General features: G+C 35.9%; 1 protein-coding gene across 1 annotated transcript in view; it reads right to left on the reverse strand.

Moving 5' to 3' along the window:
* Positions 1 to 23037, reverse strand: part of LOC149796270 (cGMP-dependent 3',5'-cyclic phosphodiesterase-like) — a 322613-nt gene that overhangs the window by 299215 nt on the left and 361 nt on the right. The window lies entirely within an intron of this gene.

Here is a 23037-nt window from a genome sequence, read left to right on the forward strand (position 1 = left end):
TACATTAGTGAATATTAAATTAGATTGCAAGTTCATGTTCACCAGTATAGCAATGGTACATTTCAGGCAACATTTAATTATTTGAGCTTCATTTATGAAAATCAGAAAAATATATAAATAAAAATGTCTACGAGTCACCTTTTTTACTATCACCATTGATCTCTCTTCGTTTAAGACTGAAATATAAAACCAGCCTTGTAATATTATGTAATCAATGAGTAAAAGGTCAAGGTGACCATCTATATGTGCATGTATTATTCGAGAAAAGGAGATAAATGATAGAAATAACCTAACATTCCTCCAGAATATATATAATTTAAAACTAAAATGAGGTAGGCATAAATCCATCAAAATCCAAAATATGCAGTTTCAAAACATTCACTGAATGAAATTAATGAGCTGCAAAGTCATAAGAGGTCATCACCATAAAGAATGGTGGTAGAGTCCTAACTGATCGTACCTGAAGCATGTTTCAAAACGTAGCAGGGAAATATCATATTGCTTACCATAATTACTCTAAAAATGGTAAATTGTATCAACTTTCTACATCTAATTGCATAGATATTAACCAAAATGTGAAACACTCCACCAAGCAGTCAAATCAGCACACTCTACTCAATGCACCACCCACCCCAATTAGCAACAGTTGATATACCTGAATATGTGCTTAAAATCCCACTGAAAGTCACCATGGTATACAAAAGGTATTCATTTTCAATTATGGTGCTAATTTCAGCAATGAGTGTTCCAACTCAATATAGTTAATGGAACGAAATTTCATAAATAAAGCAATGTCTCTATATTTTTTCAGTTACAACTAGGACAAGCTCTCAAAAGATTCTATTTCTAAAATCTATCTTTCATTATGAAACCCATATATACTTTACTTTATCTTCACCCATTTCCAGACAGGTTAAAAAAATTCCATACAGTTAGTACCATGTGTCCTATACAAAGAGTATTCATTTATACAGAGAGCTAAAAAATTAAACTGAAATTAAGAAAAAGTATCTTAAAATGTCCTTTATCAACAAATGTCTTTTATGTTATGGAAGGAAATTACAATACTAGGAAAATGGACTCCTAAATTATGCCCATAATGGATAGGTAATTTTGTATAAAGGTGTTAGCATATCTGGAATATTATTCATAATAATGGATTCTAAGAGCTTTTGCATAGGAAGTTTCAGTCCAAAACACATTGGAAAAGATAAATACTATTCGAGATGATCTTAAAGAACTCTAATTTAGATCCTAATGTTGTAATATACTTTTGATATCTGCTTCACAATCAAGGAGCTAGATTTTATCAGACATTACAAAGAAAATAAATGAGACTGATGGTGTACTGGCCAAAAAGAATTTCAAGATAAGACCATTTCTTAATATTAACTACTGAGTACTGAAACAATCTCTGACATTATTCAACAATAACAAGATTTTTCAAACCCTAATGTTAATGAGACATTCCATTTAAAAGTAGTAATCAAAAGATCTTGAAGATGGCTGCCATGGTGGCCATACTGGATATCAGACTATTGAATAAAATACAAACACAAGGAATACTCACTCTCACCAAAAGCATGAGACTGCTGTGGAATGGAATCCACAAAAGCCACTTTATGACCAACGATGACTGGGCCAAGTAAAAAAATGCCTTCACTTTGATGGGCTAATGATAAATGAGTTAAATAGGCCCATGAGGCATCAACAGCACAAAACTCATTGCTTTGATAGACCCATGAGGCAGCAATGGCACAAACCTTGTGGGCTTTAATTTTAATAAAAGACAGGTCCCAATCTTGATGGTTAATGCAGTTCACCTAGAAATGGTGGAAACCGAAATATCAGTAGAACCTTTAATGAGTAGGAAAAAAATGTCTCCTACACTTCCTTCACCTGATACAGGCTGTGAAGTAAAAACTGAGAGCTATAAGTGGACATCAAAGTCTGTTTTGGTCCTCCCCACACTGATGAGACTGGGGATCTCAACTGAAAAATCCTAGCAGGTAAAGGCAAGAAACTGACTCAATAATCCCACTGAACCTGATCCACCCCATTCTATGAACAGGGCATAAAGCTCACTCCTTTGTCTCACAGACACTATGGCAAGCAAGAAAATGTTCTTGAAGGTAAGGTACTCTGGGAAGCCTCACCCAAAGGATCATAGAGGGACCATAAGACACAAGAGAGATTTAATTTAGTTATTTGAGTGCAAAACATTGGTCTCTGCAATTTGAAATACCTGATCAGGTCTGCTAGGTGTAAAACCTGTCCTGAAGCTAAGACCTTTTGAAAATTTTAGAAAGGGCTTCTCAATATCCCTTAAATGTATAAACTGAGCATTTTTTCTCTTCAAAAATGAAGTTAAGAAAATCAGTCAGTGCACTCACTGAGGGACAGCAGGTATTTACATATTTTCTACTACACCAATCACAATTTAGCATCATATACTTTAGAAGCTGATCTTCTACTGGACTGAATGATGCATTAGGCAACTTGGCTAAAAAAAACTTCTCTCTACTGATCTTTTGAGGAAAGCTAGGGGTGATGGTGGCATATCTGTGTAGGAGAGCAACCCTGTGCTGGAACATAAGGTTCCTCTGAGGCAAGGTCCTGGGATGATCCACCAGCAGACTGAGAAGATCACTGAACCACAATCACTGGGGCCATAGATGGGCAATCAAAACTTGAGCTGAGCAATGGATCACCTGACTTTGTGAAGGGCATGTTGGATCATCCAAAAGAGTGAGAAAGCGTAAGTGAACAGATGATCCCACCTCTAGCCGAAGGCATCCACTGCCAAGGCCAGGCCCTCTGGTTGGGGACTGGGGAAACAAAAGGAGAGCTTGTTGTTCAGCTTCATGGCAAACAAGTCCATCTAGGCTCTTCCCCAAAGATGAAACAGGGAGTCTGCTACAGATTGGTGGTGAGACCATTCCATAAGATCTATCTTCCATTTCCTTGACAGACTGTCCACTAAAATATTATTCCTTCTGGGAATGTGGCAAACTCGAAGGAATATTCCTTCTCAAGCTGTCCTGTGAAGGAGGTTCCATACCTCATGCAGAAAGAATGTGCATGTACGCCTCCTTGCCTGCTGAGGTACACTACCACGTATGTATTGTCAGGAGACCATCACACAGCAACCTCTTATTTGCTGGATGTACCCCCTGAAGGCCTAAAAACACTGCCTTCATCGCCAAAGTGGAAAGCAGATTCTTCCTGAGACCATCAAACTTAAAGAATCAGACCCTCCAGCTCTAGATGAATGACCTACCCTGAATCTGACACATCTGCAAACAGGTAAGACTTGGGTTTATACATTGCATGGGGACTCTGGCCAGAAGCTGATCCCAATTTGTCCACCAATTTAGATGGTGCTGAAAAGTAAAACCCAGAGAAATCAGATCAATGAAGGTGTCCCTGTGTTGTTTCCAAGCAACTAAAATTGAAAATGGAGAGAATACAAGTGAAGCTCGCCTAGGGGAACCAGGTCCATTGCAGCATTCAAAGTCACCAACTCGGAGAGAAAAATACAAATGTGGCATTCAAGGTCACCAGCTCAGACAGAACAAGACAAGCCTACAGCTCAGTCATTACTCTCAGCATCTCCAACTGGGATAGGATATTGTCTGTTCTGTCCAGAGGAATTGAGACTAACCCTCTTTAATGAAATTCATTCCCACATAGACAAAATTTTGATTTCTTGTTAGAAGTCCAAGCCTGGTCAATGTGGACCAACAGCGAGACAAGTCTAGTCTGAGGGACGCAAGACTCACTGTGGATCACCCAATCATCAAAATAATGGAAAATTGGGATACCCAATGACTTTAAATGGGCTGTAGCTACTGCCATGACACTGGCAAAAGCTCTGGGTGCAATGGCCAGGCAGAACAGCAGAGCTCATAACAGAAGAACTCCCCAAAAATTGTCTGAGATACTTCCTGTATGGAGGAAAGACAGTGATGTGAAGGTATGCATCCTGAAGAATGATGCAGACTGCTCAATCACCAAGTCTTAAGGCATTCCTGACCGAGGCTGTAGTTGCCATCTTGAATGACTCCTGCAGCAGAAATTTGTTGATTGAGAAATGATTGATAATTGGATAATTGGATTGATAACTGGACAAGACTTTCACCCTTTCTTGGGAACCTGGAAAATCTGTGAATAGAAGGCCAGAGATTGGACTTTTAACACCTTCTCAACTACGCCTTCCAAACTGACCTCTTCCTTTAATTAGGCCAGATTTAACTGGTAGAAGCATATGAGGGACTTTACTAGGAGAGCAACCATCTCTAGTAACCATCTCTTACAACAGAAAGGACCTATTAGCTGACCATTATGTCAAAAACAGGATTAGTCTCGCATCAATGGGAACCAAAGAGGTATGATCTGCAGGAGAGAGTGACAAATAAAGTTACTCAAAACTGGAAAGTATTTTGGAGTCACCTGAACCTGAACATTTGGGACACAGACCGTTAGGCAAGAGGCTGTAATCCTCATTCGCTGCTTTATCAAACAACCAGGACTCCACCTCCTCTGCCTCCTTAACAAAAGATTGAGAAAGAGTAGGGGACCTGAAGGAAGGGAGTACCACATCAGCCTGCTCATTACCCTCAAGGAGTACAGAAAGGACATCTTCATTCTGCACTCACTCCTATGAGTCAGGACTACATGAACCAGAGTCTCTCTGCTTAGGGGGAGACTTGGTGAGAGGACAAACATGAACTAAAAACTCCTCCCACATGTTTAAAGCAGTGGTCTCTGTCAATGGTTATGGGCATTTCTCTGCCTGCCAAGAGCATTTTGGGAAGGGTTATCATCCTTTAATACCCAACCTCGCAAGATTAAGAAGGTCTACAGCTTGCAGGCACAACCTCACTGCTATGCAGCCCAGATCCATTAAGTCCATGACTGCATGTAGGGAAAGGCCCAATCTCTTCCTTGTGGAGGAAGGCCCCACATCCCATAGGGTAATAGGAACAAAAGGAGAGAAGAGATGCCAATCTGATGCAATGCCTTAACCTGGCATATGTAAGATGATTCCCTGTCTAATGTGGGTTGAAAAGGCAGTCTATTGAGAGGAGAGACTTGTCCTAATACCTGTGTCCCTCCATACCATATGGGCTGCAATGACCAATGCCTGGTGACTGTGACTGGGCTAGGACTCTGCAGGCAACCTGGATGTGTAGCAAGAAGCATTCTCAAACTTGGATCTGAGTACTCCTTTCCTCAAAGGACAAAACTCCATCACCAACAATGTGTCCTTGGGACAAAAAGGGTGCTGCTCCCCCATGGGTGTGGGCTTGACTCTTGAGAGGTTAACTTTCTGCCATCTGTTGTTCGCACTGTCTTCCTCGTCTTCAAGAAATTCTTGAAGCACTTGATACTTGTTGTTAAGCATCAGTCTGTATTCTTCTTTAGTTATTGTATCTTTCAACAGGCTGATGTTATACTTTGTTTTCTTCTCTTTTGTACCCATCCAGTTCTTCTTCAGCTTAAGGTTCAGCCCTGCGACAACTAAGTGGTGGTTAGATGCCACATCTGTTCCCCTCTTTACCCTCACATCTTGCAGAGATCTTTTGAACTTCTTGGCTATGCATAATGCAGATGTGGTCAATTTGATTTTCTGTCACATGGTCTGGTGATATCCATGTGTTCTTGTGGATTCTCTTGTGGGGAAAGATGGTACCCCCAATGACCAGGTTGTTCAGTGCACAAAGGTCTGCAAATCTCTCTCCATTTTCGTTCATCTCACCCAGGCCATGGATCCCCATGGTTTGTTCATACCTTGTCTTGTCTGACCCAACTTTGGCATTGGAGTCACCCATGAGGATGTTGATGTCTTTGCCTGGGAAGTTCTCTATTATGTTCTGTAGTCTGTTGTAAAACTGGTCCTTATCTTTTTCATCGCCATCATTTGTTGGAGAGTAGCACTGTATGATGTTCACCTTTATTTTCTCCATCTTGGTCCTAAACACTGCCATGAGGATTCTGGGCCCGTGTGGTTCCCATCCTATCAGTGCATTATATGCTTGCTTTAACAGAATGAGCCCAGTCATCCAGTTTACAGAGGTTATACTTTGTGTCACAAAGTCCTTATTGAAACCAAAATACTGTATTTACCATATATATTGGGACACGATAAAATAATTATTTTCTTCCTGTCCCAGAACTTATGGTGAAACTTATTTCACCTAGGTCATATGACCCAAGACTTAAGAAACGAAATAGATTTGTACTGAATTTCTGACCCCCCAACTGCAAGTTGCAATAAAACAGAAAAATTGAACGCTCATTTGATAATAAAAAGAAAGAACTAACCTTGTATTATTATCATTTATTCTTTCTTTTCATCATGAGCATTACAAAATAAAATATATCCACGAGCTGGGTATATATAGCGTAGGCTTCCATACTGTAGCATGTATCACTCATGTCCGATAACACAAGACATGTTGTTCATTGACACAAACATTGAAAAACAAATTGTATTTAGTTGTGCTCAAAGGTTTGAATATGTTATCCAACTGAAAATTGGATCCAACAAAATCACACAAGAAGAAAATAATCAACCAATATCTTGAAGACAACTGCCAATCATGCATGACACGGTGTTAGGTGCAAAATAACCAAGACTGAATTATATTGAGGTCAACTATATGACAGTGTCTCGCAAATAAAAATCATTATTTGAAAACACATTCACTTGAGTGGAAATGACTTTTTGCAAACATGGGTTATAAAAGCATCATTAAAGCAAGTTATTACTGTGTATACTACTTACCCGCATAAATCAATGCCTGTTTTGTATTAATTATAACTACAGATGCCAGGCAAATTGAAAGCCTGAGTTGTGAATAAACACAACTGGCAGTGAGCAGTAAACTCATTATTCCAACTTACCAACATGACATCAAAGATGAAGGTCATTTTTATTACAAAGCAAGCAGACATCAGAAGCCGACTTTGGATTCTTTTAAGTGTGCCGATTTTTTTTATTGATTTTTTTTTTTTTATTGTACAAAGACAGCCAAGATAAGGAAGCTAACTTGGACTTCTTTTCACCTCTATTCAGGGGAATTTTTGAAAATAAATTGAAACAATGGAACAATTTTTAAAGTGACACAATATAGTGCTTTGTGCATAGACATCTATGACCCAGTGTCACCCAGAAGATTTGGAGGAAATAAAATTATTTGATGAATTTGTGACGGCCTGAAGAGAAGCAGATGATTTTAGCTGACACTGTGATCATTAAAATGGATGAAACTCTAGTGTACTTTAATCTCATTCCTGGGCAGACTGACAATAAGATGGGGTCAAAAGCATGAGAATTAGCACAACTGGTGCAGATTTGAAACAAATTCTGCCTTTAGTTCTTTCAGTTTCCGCTTCAGGTAATATGTTGCCTCAAATGATAATTTTTAATGGTATGAGAAAGCTAAAAAAAATATTCATGCACCAAAAGAATGGACTGTACTTGTAGAGGAGAAGGGTTGTGTTCATGAGATAATGCTGCAGTGGATTAAAGAGTTTTATCTCAAGTACACAATGTTATATTTTTTACAGTAAAATTTCAGTTGAAGTGCATTTTCCAACATGTAATTTTCAAATGATTTCAAAGGTGTCACATAACCTTCGACGTGAAAAAACAACAGAACATATAATGCACAAACAAATTACTTTTAAAATTAATTTATGGTGTCCCAACAAATACGATATCCCAACATACAGCTGTATATGATAAATACGGTATGTGTCACAAAGGCCTTATTAAAACCAAAATATGTTGCCAGTTTACAGAGGTTATACTTTGTGTCACAAAGGCCTTATTGAAACCAAAATATGTTGCCAGTTTACAGAGGTTATACTTTGTGTCACAAAGGCCTTATTGAAACCAAAATATGTTGCCAATTTACAGAGGTTATACTGTGTCACAAAGGCCTTACTGAAACCAAAATATGTTGCCAGTTTACAGAGGTTATACTTTGTGTTACAAAGGCCTTATTGAAACCAAAATATGTGGCCAGTTTACTGAGGAAGACATGTTATGAAAGAATTGTTTAGGGAAGTGTCATTTTATGTTTTATATATATATACAAGCAATCCCTCCCGGAACCATTTTAAACAAAATTACTGATGGGGTTGTTTCAAGAATGTGCTCTTGTTGAAGATACTGTGTACCTACAATAATGGTCCTTTAATATATTTACAACAAACTATGATTTATCTATGCATGATCGGGGCCCCGAGTGGCCGAGTGGTCTAAAGCGCTCTCCGTTACGGATCACTGCCATCTCACCTCTGTCTGCATGGGTTCGAGTCTCAGATTCGGCCAATGTGGATATGTGAGAAAGCTTGCCAGTAGCTTCTCGAGGGTCGGTGGTTCTTTCCGGGGATTTCCCGGGTTCTTCCTCCACCATTAATACTGGCCGCCATGTATAGCCTAGAATTCATGTTTTTTTTCAGCACTAATGGATGGTTGCCAATATCTGTATCATTTTTATACAAAGATCTCTGGAATTTCCCCTGTGATGTTAAGGGGTCAAAAACAGCTTGGGAGTTAACATGTAAGCATTTGAAACAAACTGGTATCTATCTGTAGGAGATGGCTGCCACCATCATGTTGCAAAGTTAAATCATGGAATGTTCTGTTTTAACACAAACCACCATACTGTGTTAGCTAATTAACCCTATATGCCATATTTATGCATCATGAGGTTGTACCCTACCTCTGAGCTCTGTACCATCAACATCATTTAAGATAAGATATAAAAAAATAAAGACTTTCTACTCATGTTACAAAATACAGTTTGAAAAACCCAACTTTTGAGATTTTGCATCTGGATTGTGTACTTTTTGACCCAAGTGTTAAAGTAAACAAGACCAATAAATACAAGGACTGGTGAACCTTTATATAAGAAAAGTTTGAGTTTTGGAGTAAAAAGTGGCTCGGGCATGAAAATCATGGGTCCAATACACTAGAACAAATTTTTAAAAATTAATTTTTGCCATTTGGTATTCTGAATCAATTAGGAGTTTCTTTAGTGACACAGCCACCATATTTGAATGTATAAGTCTATGTTTTCAAGCAAGAATGTGATGTACCGGTACTTCAATGCCTTTAATAGTCTAAATTATTCCATAAACTGAGGAGCTAAATATCTTTGAAAACATTGCACGAGTTCTTTTTAGTTGTTCAATTTGTTAAGAAATATTAAAACCAGACAGTGCAAATATTGGACATAGATGACATAGTTTTTACTGAAACAGACTGTTCTAGAAATCTGAAAAGGACACTGAGCGGTCACTATAATTGTTTACATCCAGAACTTCCATGTAGTTTGAAATGCCAACTAATTGACAGTGAGGTTAGAAATTATAAACTGATTAATGAAATGCCCCTAATTTGTGTATTTATCATATCCTTGTTGCTTTTTGGTTTTAAAATTGGTAATGGGGAGGGTATAAACAAATGAGAGAAAAAGTGTAAATACTACAGTAATTTGTATAAATATTTCAATGGACTAAATTCCCAAACGTCACATATTCCTCTGAGTTACATCTAATATAATCGTCATACAGACTTCTATCAAGGATACTGTAATTCATTCAGCAAGTTTTTAGTAATGTCTCTGATGAATTTCAAAGAAAAATTTAAAGCTTCAATCCTATTATTCTTAATGAGAGACTACAAAATATTCAAGAGACATAATCTAAAAGATTTTCTATTCAAAATGATAAGAGACATAAAAGATTTTCTATCTAAAAAGACATGAGTAACATAATCTAAAAGATTCTCTATCAAAAAGACAAGAGTAACATAATCTATATGATCCTGTACTTAAAAATATGTGAGTGACAAGATATAAAAGACTTGTCAATGTAAAAAAACGAGGTGAAAGGTTGAATCAAACAGATGCACCATTTAAAATATGCAAATGACATAATCTAACAGATTCTCCATTAAAAATTTGCAAATGACATAATCTAACAGATTCTCCATTAAAAATATGCAAATGACATAATCTAACAGATTACCTATTTAAAAAGATGCAAATGATATAATCTACCAGAGTTTCTATTTTAAAAGATGCAAATGACTATATGTAACAAATTCTCCATTTAAAAAGATGCAAATGACTATATGTAACAGATTCTCCAATTAAAAAGATGCAAATGACTATATGTAACAGATTCTCCATTTAAAAAGATGCAAATGACTATGTGTAACAGATTCTCCATTTAAAAAGATGCAAATGACTATATGTAACAGATTCTCCATTTAAAATGATGCAAATGACTATATGTAACAGATTCTCCATTTATAAGGATGCAAATGACATAATCTAACAAATTCTCTCCATTTATACGGATGCAAATGACATAATGTAACAGATTCTCCATTTAAAAAGATGCAAATGACTATATGTAACAGATTCTCCATTTAAAATGATGCAAATGACATAATCTAACAGATTCTCCATTTATAAGGATGCAAATGACATAATGTAACATATTCTCCATTTATCAGGATGCAAATGACATAATGTAACAGTCTCCATTTAAAAAGATGCAAAATAACATAAAATAACGTATTCTCCATTTATATGGATGCAAATGACATAATCTAACAGATTCTCCATTTAAAAGATGCAAATAATTGTCCATTTAAAAAGATGCAAATGACATATTGTAACAGATTCTCCATTTATAAGGATGCAAATGACATATTGTAACAGATTCTCCATTTAAAAAGATGCAAATGACATAATCTAACAGATTCTCCATTTAAGAAGATGCAAAATGGCATAACCTAACAGATTCTCCATTTATAAGGATGCAAAGGACATAATCTAACAGATTCTCCATTTAAAAAGATGCAAAGGACATAATCTAACAGATTCTCCATTTAAAAAGATGCAAAATGACATAATCTAACAGATTATCTATTTAAAAAGCTGTCTGTGACATAATCTGAAAGCTCCAATATTTAAAAAGACATTACATGGGCAAAAATAACCAAACATCGGCAATGATTTGTATTTTACTCATGAGTGTATGTTTGTAATCTGAGTTGTGTGGCATACGTGTTAAGTATTTATATAAGTGTTCAGTATTTCTACTGCAACATGCCAAGTCTGGAGCAGGAATCATTCAAAGCTTATTTCTGGCAAAAGAACATTTTTTGATGAGGATGTGCCAGACCAAAATTGTTTAATACTGATGCCTTGTGTTAAGGAAATAATAACTGCAAGAATAATAATCTGTCGGAATTTGAATGCTACTGGATTTTCTTCAAGGGGAAGCAAAAGACTGGTTCTTTCAACCTCTTGAGAGGTATACTGCAATTTAAGCTTCAACATGAAATACACAGTCTATTTACACTACACAAACAAATGGAGAGCTGAAGACAGTTATCTTTCAAGCTGTATGCAAACTGGAGCAAGACTCAGATAGTGGTATAGGGTGTAAAGTCTTGCAGGAGAATGAAATGCTCTAGGCAGTATAATCTAAATAATATTCATTGCAATAAGAACCTAATTACTGGGGAGAAAAGTATAAAAACATTTAGCTGCATGGCTAGTCTACATAACTGCATAGCTAATTAAACAAACATCACTGAACATAATACAATATACATGCATTTATTACTGGACATGCCAGTACTAATGTATGTTTGAAGATGATTTAAGAAAACCAGAATATATAATCTGCATCTGCCTAAAAATAAAAAAAACAATACCATTGCAGTTTATACGTTAAAACTCCTTTGATCATATAAAAAGAACGATGGCCTAAACAGATTTCATGCATTTTGATCGATGTTTTTTTTTTATTTCCATGCATTAGTGATCAATTTTTCATTCCATTCTGTTTCTGCTGAATTTCACTTCAACTACAACATTGATCATTATTGAAAGCATATCTATTTCCTTAACTGTTTCACATCAGATGGTTTTACACACAAAGATTTTGAAACATTACAGCAGCAAGTAGCAAATACCATACAGTAATGGGTCACAAAAGTGATGCTACTTATGTTAAAGAAAAAATTAAATCATTGAGATTTCTAAAAAATCTCCTCACAAAAATATTAAAGAAAATGATAACGGAACAGCTGATAGTTGGAAGCAGATTCCATAGATCTTACCAGAGCTTGTAATCACCTACGTATATTGAAATATTACAGTAGTAAGTTGCAAATATATCCTACCATACTAGGGTCAAAAAGAGAGTGGCAAACGGAAAATTATAGTGAAGAAATTAAAACAGATTTGGACAGTAATTTAAGAATAAAGGATGGTAAAATCAACACAGTTCCTGATGCTATTGTAAACCAGAGCAAAACTTTAGGGTTTAGATCTAGCACATATTTTAGAATTTGAGAGTGATTGGGCATCAGTTATGTTTTGCCCACAAAATGGGGCTGGGAGTAACACTTGAAGTTTTTGTTTCCTAATCTAATCCATGTTAAATGTATTGTGCATTGATTATCCTTTGCTTGCTCATATGCAGCAACAGAAATCACCTCTTTTAAATGTACAAAGGCTGTATGGAAACTTTACTATTCATGCAACTTCACCAGCATTAAGGTCATGGAGACTTGAACAAATGCAATTAGTTTTGGTTGAAACACTGCTGAAGTTAAAAAAAAACCACTGGATTCAAGTGACTTTCATAATGCTGTTTCAAGAGTTCATGTACATTATGCATCAATTGTCCCCTTCAAGAAGATGCTGGTTACTCAAAAACTACATTGTGTTGCCTAAAGCATCTTAGCTGAGTTTCAAATTTCCAAAAGCATTATTACTAGATGCTTTGGAATGTACATTTTACACAATTGTCTTCAAAAAAAAAAGGCTTGGATTTAAGTCAGTCCATTGGTTGACTTCCTTACCTGTATAAATTAGACGGTTTGAAGAAGAAATGGTAGGAACTAATCTGACTCTCTTGATAACTTGTCTTGAAAATAAATGGTACATATAACAAAATTTATGAGCATATAAGGGTGTTCAACTTGCAAAGTGCCCATGAAAAATGTCAGCTGGAAAAATTGAATAAAGAGTATATTTTAACTCTTATCAAAAATGTAGACAGACACGTTTTCAAACTAAAGAACTCCCAGCATTTCAGTTACAGAACTGAAAATGTAGACATCCATTTCTCCAATCAAAGAATTCCAAACATTTCAGTCACTGAACTAAAAGCAGCTGTAATGTTAAGTGATGTACAAACAGAATCTCAATGTACTGATTTACATGAGCAGTTTTCTCCCATTGCATATATGAATGATGTCAAGAGAGGAAAAACACACAAGTTAGGTAAGTCATGTTCAGGTTTTACAGGACCAGGCACATTCCAAGCTGGCAGTGACATACTGATTCTCAGACACTCATCTCAGTATCCAGAAAAGGCCATGTTTTCTAAGAATGGAATGTATATCCCAGCAACATTAGTTGCACATGAGGTTTCAATCAACAGAGTTAAGACTATGTCAATGACCAGTAAAAATCCTGTAGATACTTCAACTGTTGGTATAACTGCACTATGGTGAATTATTCACAAGCAAGAGGGCTTTTCTTTTCTACATTTAACAGAACTCTGATACCTCTAGTTCTTCATGCCCACTCTCTGCAATGATGATGATGATACAATTTAGGTCACCTATGCAACTAGTGCTTTCATGACCGGTTAAGTCCTATGGTGCCACCACAGCCCCAGTTTTATGTGCAAATGTCGCACTCCTTAAGTTTGGACATGTCTAGGCGAGGCAAGGAGGAAAAGCACCCCAGGGATGCAAAAAGCAGTTCCATAAATGTCTGACTTCTCACCAATCTACAGCACATTTTATAATGTTCCATGAATGTCACTTCACTTTGAATGTAATCTGCAAGTATCAAAAGGATTTCAAGATTTTCTTGAGCCAAATAAGAACTGGTACCAACATTGTGCGATAAACTGCTTTAAAATTACAGAAAGTTATTTGTTTACAAAGAATAATCCATTTGGAATGTGCAACATAGCTGTCAATTGTCCAAGTGTGGGATTTGTACATCTGCTCCGCTATATCATAGGAAGGAAGATGTGCAGGACAGATATGGAAGAAAAGGTTGATACGAAAGCATAGCACAGCAAAACAAATATAACGTGTCCACCTTAAGAACCAATTGGTCAAGTCCATTTGGAATCTTCACTTTGCAAACTTTTTTCTCTTTCCTTTTAGTGTTTTTGTTACATGAAATTCCTGGAGCAAAAACTGGTTAAGCTTCTTCAGGTTCCCATGTTGTCTTGGGGAAGTCTTGCCATTTAACCATATAAATGCGCTTGCCATGATGCCAACTGCATGCTAGAATTTCATCAACAATACCCCATTCTTCCTTTGACTGAGATGTGGCAGGTTCATCTGATGTCCAGGGCTTGGAAGATGAATCTGTTGTAGGTGCTGGAATATCAGTTGTCTTGTTGTGGACTGGTATAATTGAGGGTTTGCTACCAGATGTTTAGGTCTGTAAAGATGTTTGTGTCTCCTTGATGTTTTGGCTCCTGTGGTGTAGCTATCTGAGTTGTATGGTCCAAATGGTCCTGTGGTGTAGCTATCTGAGTTGTATGGTCCAAATACTAATTTCTGTTGTCAGGGCTGAAGTATTGTTTTAGTCTGTTTGCATGAACTAATGACCTCTGTAGTTTGTGATTATTACAATCATGTCGCTGATATACCATAGTTCTGTCCATTTCTTGTGCAATTTAGATGATCTCCCTTTTGGTACTTTGGAATGTGCATCCATACTTGTTGTCTGAGGTGGCAAGAGGGTTCTTGAGCGTGTGTATCATAATATTCTTTATATTTTTGCTGGGAGTTCTGTATGTTGTCTCAGGCAACTTGTCTAGTTATTTCCATTTGTGTTTTGAGCTTGTTTAAATAGGTGGCTGTTGTGTCTTTTACTGGCTTATCGGTATTTGTAGGGTCAGCAAGAGAAACATCTAGTGGAGCTCTCACTTCTCTCCCAGAGACTAATTCATATGGGAAGAATCAAGTTGAGCTGGTGCACAGTGTCTTGCAGTAAGCCATTAGGATCCCTGGTAACAAATCGACCCAGTTTTGATGCACTTTGTCAATATAGGTGTGCATAGATTGCGCTAATGTTCTGTTGAATCTCTTACATGTAGAGTTGGTTTCTGAATGGTAGCTTGATGTATGGAAGCATTTAATATTCATTTTCTTACAGAGTTCCAATATGATATGTGACAAGAAGTTCTGGCCACAGTCAGATACTAGAGCTGTAGGACCTCCAGAACGGCAAATGATTTCCTTGTACAAAATATCAGCTATTTCAGTTGCTTCTTGCGATCATAATGGAAATGCTTCTGCAAACCTGCTGAAACTGCCCACACACAACAAGCTATACTGGTATTTCTCTTTGGTTACTGTTAATGGACCATGAATATCCATATGCCAGCATTCAAATACTCCAACCGACGGCATAAGGTGTTGTGCTGCCTATGTACAGTGAGAAGGCCGCTTGGCTTGCTGGCATTCCTCACAGGTTTTAACATAGTCTTTTATCTGTGCATACATTTTTGGCCAATAGTACCTTGACTGTATTGTTGCATAAGTTCTGTCAAAGCCTTGATGTCCTCCTCCAGTTATGGAATCCTGTAGGAATGGCTAACTGTTGTTTAATGCCGATTTCTTTAGGAAGTTTCTCTGCCTGTCTGTCCCATAAATGGTACAGAAGTCCATCAAGCATGGTGTATTCGCTTTCAGCCACTGTCCTTGCTGCTTTTGTTGAGTCACTAGGCCTGTTTCTAGGTAGTACTTAATTGGGGCCAAGTCAGGACACAGGGACTGAGCCCCTTTGATTTCCTTCCCTCTGTTTCTAGGTAGCACTTAACTGGGGCCAAGTCAGGACACAGGGACTGAGCCCCTTTGATTTCCTCCCCTCTGTTTCTAGGTAGCACTTAACTGGGGCCAAGTCAGGACACAGGGACTGAGCCCCTTTGATTTCCTCCCCTCTGTTTCTAGGTAGCACTTAAATGGGGCCAAGTCAGGACACAGGGACTGGACCTGATTGATTTCCTCCTCTCTGTTTCCAGGTAGCACTTAATTGGGGTCAAGTCAGGACACAGGGACTGAGCCTGTTTGATTTCCTCCCCTCTGTTGGAAATGAAATCTGATACTAGCTGCTTATCTGCTGCCTGGTCTAATATACTGTACACAGACTGGCTGAGATTGAACCCTGCTGAGGGAGCATGGAGGGTCATATTCCAACGTCAACATGAAGCTTCATTGTTGTTTATAAATAACATACTCAAGTCAGTTTCATAGTCACTATAAGCAGTCTCATTGTTGTTTATTGCTTCTTTGTATGGAATCCTTGATAAAGAGTCCACACTGGTATGCCTGACAGCACTTTTGTGAATGACTTCATAATTAAATCCCTGTAATGACATACTCCAGCGACCCGAGTGTCCTGTTGGATTTTTAATGTCCTTAAGGTTTTTAGGACTGCATGATTAGTGACAACAGTGACTTTCTGGTGTTCAAGAAAGACTATAATACCATACTCCTTCCACGAAGGGTAAACCTTCTCTATCGGACATGCCCTATTTAGTTTCAAATATACGAAGTGCGCTGCCTCCGTAAGAAATTGGATGTTCCTTACCTTGGTCATCTTTTTGACTGAGAATGTAAGATATGGCTTGTCCAGAAGCATCTGTTGAGAGAATGAAAGGTTTGTCCATGTTTGGGTAAGCTATTAGCTAAGTCAGAGCTGTTTCAGTTTGTTAAAAGCTGATTCACATTTATCAGTCCACTGAAATTTTACATCCTTTTTAAGAAGGCTGTTCAAAGGTGCACATATATTACTACAGTTTTTCACAAACCATCTGTAGTAATTGCATAAACCCAGGAAACTTCTGAGATTGCGTCCATTTTTCGGTCTTGGAAAGTCTGATACTATATTGGTCTTATCCAAGTCCAATTCTACTCCATCTTTGGAAATGATGTGTCCCAAATAATTTACTCTTTTTATTGCAAACCGACATTTTGATGGCTTCAATTTAAGATTGGCTTGATGCAGTCTATCAAATACATCTTATGAGACAAAAGTTCCCTAAGGTGCGACTATACACAGCACATCATCAATGTTGTACAGAGCATGTTTATAAGCTATACCCTGCAGTAGATTTGTCATCATAAAAATATATCTTCTCTTCTAAAACTTATATAAATACCATAGCACCTGAAATAACTAAATTTAGCCCTATAATACAATGCCCAGGAAACTGGCATTAGGCTCAGAAATTCCTTCAGACCCCTGTGCTAGGCCAATAAGTCACTGAAACAAAGAAATCAAGATGCATATCATGCCAGGTTAACCTAGCCAAATGAAGAAAAAAATGAACCATTAACAAAGAGTGTATATCACAACCATGAAGTGTGGTAATAACTGACATGGATTCTTTGCATTCCAAAATGATTTTTTAAAAATATCAGTTTAGACTTGATAGTATAAGTTCAAAATCACTTTGCTTTATTTTCCTAGTCATAAACTCTCTTTCTCTCTCAAATGAAACAATGACTTTCAAATATTTATGAATTAACTTTTTTCCCCACTTCATAATTTACTAGGGCTCTGGGTTACTGAATAGTCAAAGGCGATCGCATTTACAGATCACTGAAATCTCACTTCTGTCCATGTGGGTTCAAGTATCAGCTCGGAAAAAGTGGGTATATGAGAAAGCTTGCCAGTAGCTTCCCACAAGGCAGTGGTTTTTTCCTGAGTTTTCCCCGGTTTTTCTTCCACCAAATATATTGGCAGCCATATGCTGAAGAATGTTTACAATCCCACAAAAAAAACAATCATTACAGGCAGATAAAAAAGACTCAAGAGAGTGTTCTAAAATATCACAAATTTTGACCATCAAAATGTAATGTTAGGACTTCCAAAAATTAGGCATGGGAAGTCCTGGATTTCCTGGAATAAAAAAACTATTAGAACCTCTGTAACCAGTGTAGCAAATAAAAAATGAATACATGCAATGTGTCCCTTTTATTTATATTTAACTGTTTATTTTGTCAATGTGGAGTTTTCTGTGTCACTGAATACTGAACAAAATTTGAATAAACTTCAATACTATGGTTATAAACAAAGATGATGATAAGAAAAGTAGATATGTTGCAAAAATATTGGATAAATCCAGTTAACTCAATACAACAATATTTTATGAATTAAGAAAATACCTTATTATTCTGGATATATCTCTTCAAATTAGGCACAAAGTAAATATTCAAATTAATTCATTCTAAGTTTGCCACAAAATCACATACATGTAAACAAATGAACACTGACAAGCAATGCATGTTGCCTACACATTTTTGTAATGCCAAGTTATCACAATGAATCTATGACTCTAACTAAATATTATGCTAATAATGGACATAATATGTAATAATATTTTAAACATTTATGCAAATTTTGTCATACATTTGTCAACCATGCAATCTGAAAACATAATTGGAATGTATACAACATGCATGTGTCCTTTCAATTCAAGGAGCACCATTGCTCTTTAGGTTGTCTAATACCTAATCAACTTATTAGCAACATCCTGACATTGTAAAGTTAAAAGTCTTTATATTCATGAACAATTTCCTAAATTGCTAATGTAAATAACAATTCAAGAGGTTAAGTTCCAAAGACAATTATCCTGTCAGATGACACTATTAGAGTATCTTTCCATGATGCATGGCAAATTTCATTTTCAAAATGCCAGCATTCAGGTTTCAATTGTCCACACTGCACAGCTATCTATTTAATCATCAACACTTTTATAAATCCCTTTGACAGTTAAATTAGTCCTCCTGGAATGAAATTACCTCCCCAAATAAAGCCAAATATTATTTATGTTGACATGCAGGTCACTGAAGTGGAATGGGGAACTAGACAGACATCACTTTGCAGCAAGTACTTTGGGATTTCTAGAAATGAAAATATAGGACCTTGCCAATTTTATTTTTTAATGTGCAGTATCATCTGAACAGAGGAGGGATTTACAAAATAAAACTAGTTTGAGAATGGGTTTTTTTTGTGTGTAAATATATGCATTTTAACCGCAGAATACTGAAACCATCTCCTTTATTCTTCTGCAATAACAAGATTTTCAAACTGATTGCTGTGAGACACATATCTGATGCCAGCTCTGTAACAGTTTAATTTAGGATAAAGCAGACATTATTACTATTAAGAGTCTTTTGCTGAAAACCCTATTCTAGTGATCATCCATTCAAGGGGAGCAAATATAACAAGATTTTCAAGATGGCACCCACATGGGATGTCAGATTGGCACAATTTTCATTTAGGACCAACTACATGTAATCAGAAGTCTTACAGTGAAAATGCCATGTTGATTAGACCATCCATGGATTAGTGATAAGATTTTCAACATGAGATATGTTGCACAACTACTGTACCAGTATTTATGACACTAATGCATGAGCTATTTCTTATTCAAAATATATGGTGTTCAGTACAGTAAAACCTGTCTCGAAAGACCAGTGCTATGTGAGACCACCTGTCTTGAGAGACTACATTCTCAATGCACAAATTTATTGATTATATAGGTTTGTGACCTGTTATTGCAGACCACCTGTCTTGAGAGACCATATGTTTTTGACAGAAGAGGAGGTCTTTCAAGACAGGTTCTATTGTATATATAAACATATACAATCTGTTTCTCAATACAGATTTCACAAAAGCACACTTATCATCACGCCTTTGATTTAAGGATTTACAAATCCACTTGCCAGACTCCTGGGGCAAGCTCAGGTTTTCAAAATACTTTTCCATGATCAAGCCCCCTCATAAAACAAGATGGATACAATACATTCTTCTAACATCAGTAGTCTTGGTATAATACAGAACACTAGTTCTGTGCAAGCTATTTTACTGACATGGGTTCATGTTCAGTATTTGATGTTTTAAAAAGTTCTTCAAGTTGTACAGCCAACAATCTTGCCAAAGTACATATTTCAGCACCCTTATTTACCATTTATATGTAGTACATTCCTCTTCTACATAAATGATGATGTTTCTTTCAGTGGCAGAATGTGACAGTTCCATCTTGTAGTCAAGGTCAGCCTTGCATTTTCTAACATCAACGTGACAATGAGAATATTTACTCCTGATTCCATGTTTAGACCAATAAGGAATAAATATTTATATTTTAATTTATCAGTTACACACAATATGTGTACATATCCTGGATTCACAGACCTTCAGGATCTAAGTTAGCCACAGGCAGTTTGTCAGACTGACAACTTTAAGTAGTCTACTTATCAAATATTGTTTTGACGCATGTCATCAATTTTATGGTAAGTTCATGTTAATGTTTATTAATGCAACGCGTAAAATTTCACTGACAAGTGTGTTCAGAAATAAATGGCATTCATCTTTAACAATTACCAGGAGAATGTTTTCAAAGTGTGATTGAAGCTGAACAAAATAAAGCACTCACAAGTTCTTTTTATGATCTGTTGTTTATGTAATAACTGCAGTAGACTTGTACATATTTTCTGCTTGGCAAACAACTAAATGGACAAGACAAGTGTTCTCAATTTCGTCTCAAAAGTCAGATTTTAAATATTTTGATGCATGTCACCATTTTAAATTTGACTAGATGATAACTGTTACGTAAATGGATAAAATAAGTGTTCACAACTCATGCTATTGCGAGTATCAATAAAATCATTGCCAACAGTCTAGATTTCATTCTCTCTCTCTCTCTCTCTCTCTCTCAAACATCCTGCTATTTCCCAACCCTGTATACCAATCCATTTATTTATCTATATACAATAAGTCTGTTTTTGCCATTCTAATTTGATCTGAATTCTAATCCTTTATAGCCTATATATCTACATGTATTATTTACATTATATATATTTTTTTATAACTTTACTTATCAGCTTATGTTTATAAGGTGTTCAACATATTTATTTTATTTCATTACTTTACTAGCCTTGGGATATTATGTTTGGGAAAAGTTCACATTTTGCAAAGGCATGTTCAATTTTACAGTCAGCTTGCCATGGGCAAACTTACTTTTAAACAATATGTAAATCACTCCCTTTGATTATTTTGTTGTTTCTTTGAAACTTTTGCTATTCTGACCACACACAAAACATACATGTCATTACACATTCTGGTAGTTTTCATATCATCATCTTGCACTTATTTAATACTTTTAAAAGATTTTCCATTGTTCTAGCATGAAAATAGTTGAAGTATTCTCCCAGCATTTCTACTAGATTTTTTTTTGCGTAAGTGGTTTCTTTTCTTAATAAAGACCTTGAAATCAAAGCAAAACTGATGTGTACCTGTGCCTTTACCAGTGTGGAGGGGGGACCAGAGAAATTCAATAGTACATTATTTATACATATATAATAATGTCAATATATGAAATCATACTGCTGCACAGAGCTGTTCACCTTGCATCATTACTGAAAAACAATGTTGTCTTTGGGAATATATATAATACATTTTCTCTAATTCAAAATGTATTGGGAGGTCAAATGAAGTCTATTAACTGGTTTGTTAATACTCTAGTTTCTTTTAAACTAAAGGATTGCAAGGGAAATCAAACATGGGTAAATGGAATTTGTAACAGGGTGACAAAAAAAAAATAAAGACAATGGTACAGTATGACATCAATTAATACAGCACAAGCAATAATAATTATAAATTATGTTTTGAAGTCTTGAATTGCATATTATCCATTTTCATACATTTCTACAATGTACTACAACTATTCTGCACACTTAAATTTTACAAAAAAGTAATAAAAAGAAGATTCTCATTTCTAATTTATAATCCTCCTAATACTTATCATTTTGTTTTTAAACAATTGTAAATGTTTTGAAAATAAGGTTGGGTCTATTCTAAGTCTGAAGATTATTGGGTGGAGAAGAATATATCTTCTTCATTTGAGAAAAACAGAATCTTCTGGACACAACAGATTTAGTAGAAATAAAGGCCTGCAAATATGAATCAATCAATTTTGTGCATTCTGTTGATTTTATGTGCCTTGATTTCTGGAAAATTATCATGAATCACACAATGACAAGGTAAAAAATAATACTGATAATGATGCCAAACGCTGAATGGATATTTTGGTGTAATTCTACATATAAATTTTATTTTCATTTAATAAGTTATGGGATTTCAGTTTTATTTTAAATGTAATTTCAACTGAACTCCATCTGCAAAGTTCACATCTTCATACCTGGGCAGTGAAAACTGGAAATGGTTTTAATTCCAAGTCACTACCTTAAAAAAAAATAAATCTTGATGAATGTGTAAGTCACATATTATGTACTTAAGTAAAAACAGCATAAGAAACTTCAGAAAGCCCTGTTCAAATTAAAGTATGCCAGGCATGTCACTATCCACAAAAGTCAAATCAATCCACAATCACTCTTCTACTTGGTACCTTAAGGGACCTTTGTTAAAACTGAAAAGTATTAAGGACATGTTGCATTCAGAACAGGACCTTGCTGCAACTTTTATTGGGCTGTAAATTTCCTTGTTTTATGAGATTGATATATCTTTTAACTTAAAACCCACAGCAGCTTTTGAGATCTGGTCTTCATGTCATGGAGACTTTTTAACAAAATAGACATAAATAGGGAAATTATTGATACACTTTATGGAGATTACTTGCTCTATGCACTTTTACAAAGTTAGTATCTAAAGCTGAAAAAAAAAATTATGGTTGGATTACATACTTGCCAAAGTTTAATAAATCATTCATTTGGTGGTACATTCAATTTACTTTAAATTTTCTTTTTAAAGTACATGCTCCATTTGATTTAAAAAAAAAATAAAAGGCATCAGATTTGTTCACTGAAGCATTCTTAAAACATGGAGATCCAAACACTATCAAACAGACGGTCATAAGTATCTTATAAATCATTAGGAAATCATTCCAAGAATATCATTGTCCACAGTTTAACGCCGACATATCTCTGTA

The sequence above is a fragment of the Sinohyriopsis cumingii genome, chromosome 6 (genome assembly GCF_028554795.1).
Source record: "Sinohyriopsis cumingii isolate HCF-2022 chromosome 6, ASM2855479v2, whole genome shotgun sequence".
Classification (NCBI taxonomy): domain Eukaryota; kingdom Metazoa; phylum Mollusca; class Bivalvia; order Unionida; family Unionidae; genus Sinohyriopsis; species Sinohyriopsis cumingii.